This window comes from Artemia sp. Qi Xiang Cuo, chromosome 6 (genome assembly GCF_049724085.1).
Source record: "Artemia sp. Qi Xiang Cuo chromosome 6, ASM4972408v1, whole genome shotgun sequence".
Lineage (NCBI taxonomy): Eukaryota > Metazoa > Arthropoda > Branchiopoda > Anostraca > Artemiidae > Artemia > Artemia sp. Qi Xiang Cuo.
Genome location: NC_142799.1, coordinates 30,282,200 through 30,290,086, shown reverse-complemented (window position 1 = coordinate 30,290,086; position 7,887 = coordinate 30,282,200).

Sequence of the window (7,887 nt, the reverse complement as noted above, 5' to 3'; positions counted from 1 at the left end):
TCTATATTTGTACGTTTGTCGATAGTTTTGAGTGTCATAGCACGCTCAAGTCTTGGATTGGCCCATAATCATGGCTAAAAGAATTATCGCTGCTTTCTCACCTAAAAACCGTAACTGATATTTTGATACTTGTAGGACAACTGCCAAAACATTTTGTCAACTACTACTACTACTACTAACAACTCACCGCAGCACGAGGCCAACATAGTTACGCACGCTCCTCCTCCATCCCAACCTATTCAAAGCCTCCCTTTTTACACCCTCCCAGTAAGTTCTCATTTCCTTTAAAACTTTCTTTATGACATCTTCTCACCCCAGATGAGGACGACCTGCTTTCCGTTTAGCCCTCGACGGTTGGCCGAAAAGGACAATCTTCGGCAATCTGTCATCCTTAATCCGCCCAACGTGACATAGCCATCTTTCATTATAGCCCTAGAAAGCGGTATTGAACCGCTTTCTTTTAATTTAAGGTTAGAAGACAACCAACCTTAATTGATTAGCTTGATTCAGGATGTTAGAGGATAGAGATAACACCCCCAGTTTTCTATGTGTGAGCAGAGGATTCAGAGCAAAATCACAAAATGAATAAGGATGAGGGTAGGTTAAATAAGAAAAGCATATTATTTTTTGGCAGAGTTTGGAATGTCATCTGGACTGACAGAGAGAAAAAAAAAATCAATTTTAACGTTATTTTGCTAAATTCTTGAAATTAATACTAAGATTTCAAAATTTGCCAAGACTCCGGGTTAACGGAGAAATGTTGCACAATCTAGCTTATATCCTCTTTCTATCTCTACGTCGGGACGAGTGGATTCTGTTATGTCAAAGATTTCATAGAGATTAGGGGGAAGAAATTTAATCAATTAAAGAGAATGTCCATTGGAAAAGAGAAATGGAGAACTTCTTATTCTTGTGACGATGTAATTAAATTTTGGTTACTAACAATAACAATAATAACATGTTTACGCAGACAATTTTGAATGAAAAAAAAACAACAATATATTCGACACTTTTAACTTCACAACTGTAAAAAATTAAATATTTTTCAAAGTGACAACTAGATAAGTACAATCACTCCCGGGGAAAAAAATAAATAAATGATAATAAAACACAAAAAAACTTATCCGTTCAGGGGCAAAATACTGAAATTCCCAACATTCAGTTCAGGGAAACATTCCTGATTATAGTGGCTTCATACACCAGCTCTTGGGTACTCTTGCAATACAAGCAAAAGTTGACGGCATATTTTTACCAAAATTGCCTCTTATTAAGTTGTTTTCCTTGTGTTTTCTATAATTATACGAACTTTCTTGTGTACTAATAACTGCACTAATTACTAATAAATAAATACACATTCAGGATCACCATAAAAAGCTAATTCTGTGATTTAGTGTTATCAATAGCTAGGCTCTTATACTTTCGTTATTGACAAGGATCATTATTTACTTGCCACGGGTCTGCGATCCTTTTTTCCAGTAATTCTTTGACAGTTCCAAAATGTTTTTGTACCGAACTTGGGCAGTCACTCCTTTCATTTCTCACCTATGCATTATACCAATTTTTCATAGGGGTTGTTTCTTCAAAATGGATTTCTTCGATAATTGTTTTCATGTGAAGTTTTTTTTTTTTTATCTTGGCTTCTGTGATAATTATTATTTGAAAAAAACTACGTTTTCTAAAGAGTTAAAGAGGCTGAGTTACAAGGTCGAACCTTAAAACGTACAGGAATTAGGAGGCACAGTTGGGGGGCTGCCGCCCCCCAAACTCCCTGCTTTCCCAGCCTTTAAATAAAAAAAAGTTTTTTAAACTGAAAGTAAGGAGCGACATTAAATCTTAAAACGAACAGAAATTATTCCGTATATGAAAGAGGCTGTGCCCTCCTCAACGCCTCGCTCTTTACGCTAAAGTTTTTATTGTTTAAAAAAAGAGTTGTGAGAAAGTCAAACTTTAGCGTAAAGAGCGAGGCGTTGAGGAGGGCACAACCTCTTTCATATACAGAATAATTTCTGTTCGTTTTAAGATTTAATGTCGCTCCTTACTTTCAGTTTGAAAAACTTTTTTTTATTTAAAGGCTGCGAAAGCGGGGGGTTTGTGGGGCGGTAGCCCCCCAACTGTGCCTCCTAATCCCTGTACGTTTTAAGGTTCGACCTTGTAACTCAGCCTCTTTAACTCTTTAGAAAACGTAGTTATGTTCAAATAATTTCTGCACGTTTTTGTACTGTTTATTACTTATTATTGCTTGACTAACTGTTAGATGAGTGTGTATTATTCTTTTTTTTCTCGACAGGGTGTTTTAAGGGTCGACCTTGTAACTCATTTTTTTAACTCTTTAGAAAACATAATTTTTTTCAAATAATTTAAAAAAGAAACTGAATTTTTTTTTTTAATTTAAATTCAGTATATAAAAAATTTGATCTATCGGTGAAACGAACTCGGGTTTTCCGCCTGACACCCAGAAGTCTCACCGCTACACTAAAGAGACATAATTGAAATTGTTTTTTAGTGAGGTGATGAATCTTTTTGACGCAAGCAAAACTTGATATTTGGTTTTTAGAAAACAGGGAAGGAGTGATTAGATTGAGCTGAAATTTCGAGGATAAGCTCCCAGGCCCCAGGAAAGCTTATCCTATAAATTTCAGCCCGATCAGACGACGTTAAAGGGGGGTTGTGGTGGGAAAAATTAACATGGGCTAATATAGGAAAACAAGGTTTTTCGTAAATGTAAATTCGGGGGATAATATTTTCGGTCTGAAAATATCAAAAGGCCCTAACAGGTCGAATTCTGCTTCGAATGAGTCCTCATTCAACCGGATCCGTTGCCAACTGTGGCCTGTAGGCGTGGCTAAGAAAAAAAAAGAAGAAATGATGAATTTTAAGTGGCTATATTTGGTTTTTTGAAAACAGGGAAGAAGTGATCGGATTGAGCTGAAATTTCGAGGATAAGCTCCCGGGCCCTAGGAAAGCTTAACCTCTAAATTTCAACGTTACAGGGGGGCGGTGGTGGGAGGGTCCAAACTTCCGGCCCAGTTTACCCCATGAAGATAAAGTCGGAGGAGGATGAAATTTTGCAAGTTTCTTAGTTTGAGCTTGGGCTACAAAATGCGATTACCGCCGTCTCTCTGCGACCTCTAGGACCTGAAATCGCTTAACATTGTGGTGGGTCGCCTCTTTATAGAGGCACAAGTGTGCCTCCTTGATTTGTAGACCTCCTTGGCTTTTTATTAGAAACATATCTGTAAATTTAAGCTTTGGAGTTGGTTTTCCGTACCAGACGAACTGATAAATTTATTATACACTGTCTATTAAAAAGGATTTTATCCCTATTTTGAACTTTTATTTTATCGTCATGGAAAGGCTGTGCGGTCTCCGAAATTATCTACGTAATATATTCCCTGTCACCCAGCCACCACTGCTATTTTGGCGTCTGCCCCCTACCCCTGGAAAATTTTCTGCCGGCGCCCTTGTTGCTTAGCATACAATTATCGCAGACAATTACCCCTGAAAAATTTTCCCCGCATGTAAAATTGAGCAACCAAAGGGAAAGTAAAGAAATAAAAAGAATGAAGAAAACTATCGTCGAGTCTAGGAATTGAAGTGTGAATATTCTATTTACATTCCAATATACAGGTAGATTATATGGTGTGGAATATATCATGGGATTTATTTTTATATTTTAAATATTTTTCTTGTTTTTTTGGTTTGGGAAGGGGGGCCAGGTTGAGTAATAATACCATAAAGGTAAAATAGCATAAAAGTTATCATAGCATAAAGGTTAAATAGCATTACAGTTATCATGGCATAAAGGTTAAATATTGTATATGGCCTTCCATACTGTAATGGCCTTCCAAGAGAAAATCTATCCAATGCGAGCAATGGTAGCAAAGGTAGTTTGAATCCAATCCCGGACTCCTCCTTAATTCTCCTGTCAGACTTGATTATAGGTAAAGTCCAGAGGTTGTCACGAGCTAAAACACTTCTTTGTCCACTAACCTCAAAAAGATGGTTTGAGGCTGATTAACAACTTCCCACCCCCACAGACAATTACCCCTGAAATATTTTCCCCGCGTGTAAAATTGAGCAGCCAAAGGGAAAGTAAAGAAATAAAAAGAATGAAGAAAAATATTGTGGAGTTTTGGAATTGAAGTGTGAATATTCTATTTACATTCCAAAATACAGGTAGATTATATATTGTGGAATATATCATGGGATTTATTTTTATATTTTAAATATTTTTTTTTGTTTTTTCTTTGGTTTGGGATGTTGGGTCAGCTTGAGTTATAACAGCATAAAGGTAAAATAGCATAAAAGTTATCATAGCATAAAGGATAGATAGCATAAAAGTTATCATAGCATAAAGGTTAAATACAGTATATGGCTTTCCATACTGTAATGGCCTTCCAAGAGAAAATCTATCCAATGCAAGCAATGGTAACAAAGGTAGTTTGAATCCAATCCCGGACTCCTCCTTAATTCTCCTGTCAGGCTTGATTATAGGTAAAAGTCCAGAGGTTGTCACGAGCTAAAACACTTCTTTGTCCATTGGTGAATATATAACACTAACCTCAAAAAGATGGTTTGAGGCTGATTAACCCCTTCCCACCCCCGCAGGCAATTACCCCTGAAAAATTTTCCCTGCATGTAAAATTGAGCAGCCAAAGGGAAAGTAAAGAAATAAAAAGAATGAAGAAAAATATTGTGGAGTTTAGGAATTGAAGTGTCAATATTCTATTTACATTCCAAAATACAGGTAGCTAATTATATGGTGTGGAATATATCATGGGATTTATTTTTATATTTTAAATATTTTTCTTGTTTTTTTTTTTGGTTTGGGAAGTGGGGTCAGGTTGAGTTATAATAGCATAAAGGTAAAATAGTATAAAAGTTATCATAGCATAAAGCTTAAATAGCATAAAAGTTATCATAGCATAAAGATTAAAGAAAATAATTTCTTGCTTATTTGAAACAAGGAACTCTGTCTATCTTAATCTTCTTGGTTCTGGCTTGGAGCTTGACTCTATGTTATTGAAATTAAATGGATATATATATATATATATATATATATATATATATATATATATATATATATATATATATATATATATATATATATAACGCCAGTAAACGTACTTCAGACGAAAATCCTCGTCATGTACGCCTAGTGGACACGTTTTTGATCTCAAGGGTAACAAGGGTAATTACTCGTACTTCTTAGTCCCAGCCTATATTTCTATGCGCCATCATAAGGCACTCCTCTTACAGTTGCCACTAATTTCATGTTTCCGACTATTTTCATAAGCGTTTATCTTCTGTGATAACTCAACCCAACAAAACAAAATTAAAAGAAATAAAAATAAGTACTACAGCAATAAGTACTGTCGGGCAAGAGAAGTTGATCTACTAGGGTCTATTGAAGTGCCTAAATTGACAAGCTATTCGAATATATAATACAGAATAAGACTGACCTTTAAGTCCGGTGTTTCTTTATATGTGGTCTTCGCGTGAATTCAGACGTAATAATGAGCATGATATTAGTGGCCGACTTGGGACATTTTCTTCGGATACACTGGCCAATAACATCTATGTATCGTCCCGTCAATTGCAGATTTATTGGGAAGGCTCACTTTAACCAAGAGAATGACCTCTTCTAACTCTTTTTAAGGAACATTCAAGCACAAAGACGCACATGATTCTGCAGGTAAACGGTTTTACAACCTCCATCAGAGAACCCCCCACTAGCTTGACTTAACATATTTACGAAAACACAAGAAAATTGAAAGAACGCCTCAGTAAATCAAAGTACTTCCGTTATGTTTATACGGAATTAAGCTACTTGGGGGGGGGGGCAAGCTATGAAGATTGGAAATTACCGAAGAAATGAACTTCTTATAGAATAAAGAAAAAAACGAGCAGATTTTGCGCCGTATTTTGACAAGCCCTGGGGAGGGGAAAAGGAGCGCAAGTAAGTACAGACGCTATTTCCTGACTTAAGTTTATCCTCCAATGCTTAAGCCAGAGCTGAACTTTTTTTCTCGGGTCAGTTTCTCCTTGCGTAAATGCATGTTCAAGCTGATTATATTTGAGCTAAAATTATAATTTACAGTCTTTTTCAGATGACATGCCTGTATGTGCTAGTTCTGCTTATATTTGGCTATTAACATTACGAATTTTCAATCTTCGTTTGATCTTCAATCAAAAAGTTTTACGATTTTCCAATCTTCGTTGAAATTTCCTCGTACTTGAGTCGTTTGATATTTGCACTGTAAAAAAAATCACTCCAATCTAGTTTAGTATTAAAATGGTATAACTGCAAAAAATGGACCTGAACATACATTTTGAGCTTATAAAAAAAAACATACTTTGTTTACGAAAATCTTTGGAAAAGTAGTGGATAGGGTGCTTCAAATGGATGCATTCTTTAGCTACACTGAATTCTTTTATTAGGATCAAAGAACATGTTCTTGAGCAGCGCAAAAGAGGGCATACATAAGGGAATTTGCCAACACACAAAGTGATACCTATGAGAGATCTTTTTACATTTTTAGATAATTGCTAAGCCCCGGACTAAAATTTGGTAGTTGCAGCCAGAAAAAATCGATATATAGTGTAAATGCCAAATACACTTTTTAAGCTTTATTTGGTTACAGAAAGTCACAAAACGGCAATTGGGAGGTGCTGAAACATAATTTTTTGGCAACTACCTAAGTGTAATAGCCAAATGGATTAGGTTATTGACTTGAGAATTCTGGATTAGGTTATTGACTTGAGAATTCGATATTTTAAGTGTAAATGCCAAATACACTTTTTAAGCTTTATTTGGTTACAGAAAGCCACAAAACGGCAATTGGGAGGTGCTGAAACACACAGTTTTTTGGCAACTACCTAAGTGTAATAGCCAAATGGATTAGGTTATTGACTTGAGAATTCGATATTTTAAGTGCAGGATAGTTAATTAAGCTATGAATGCTTGTAATGGTCAAAACCTAAGGGGCGAGAGGGGAATGGGATTCATTCGGTGTAAAATAATAATAAAACACAAAAAACAGGATAGAACAACACAAATGCAGGATAGTTAATTAAGCTATGAATGCTTGTAATGGTCAAAACCTAAGGGGCGAGAGGGGAATGGGATTCATTCGGTGTAAAATTCAAGTCCCGGACTAAAGTTGTCTAGCCGACTCACTTAAATACGTCTTCGTTTCTGTATTAATGTAATGACTGCATAAATGCATGTTTCTATTCTTCAAGAAAAAGGCACGCAAAAATCTTCAAAGCTGTACAAGAGATCACAGGAAAATTCGTGTGGTTGTGACACATAATAGGTCTTAGGATATTTCTTTTTCAGAAGTATATAAATATCTAATAAGTGACAGCAAAGCCTGTCAGACAAAAGGCATAAAAAGAAGAACACGTAGCATATACTTTTTTGCAAGGGTGGGGAAAAAATAGTCTCTCCCCCTGACATAAAATTTAAAGTCAATTTATCCCCTCCTTCAAAAATAGTCGAGAATTTTAACTCGATCCCCCCCCCCACCCATAAGACAAAACAAGGTAGACTTACCATTAGTATAGCTTTGGAATTTCTATACAACAAGTAGAACAATAGGGAATTTTTTTTTATATAAGACAGTGGAATGCAACTTTAAATGAATTTTTCGACTCTATATCCAAGGGCCGTCCTCAACAAACCCTGAAGTAATGATGCACAATTTATATAATTAGGCAGTAAGTTTACCGCAGATGATTTCTGGCTCTTCATTCTCGGTGCAAACAAAAAGCTCCTCCCACTTATTTCTGCACTTATGGGTTAGTGTGTATGCGTCAATCAATGAGAAATGGTTACAAAGTGCATTATTCGTAATTGCGAAAGCAGAAAAAAACTTGGTGACC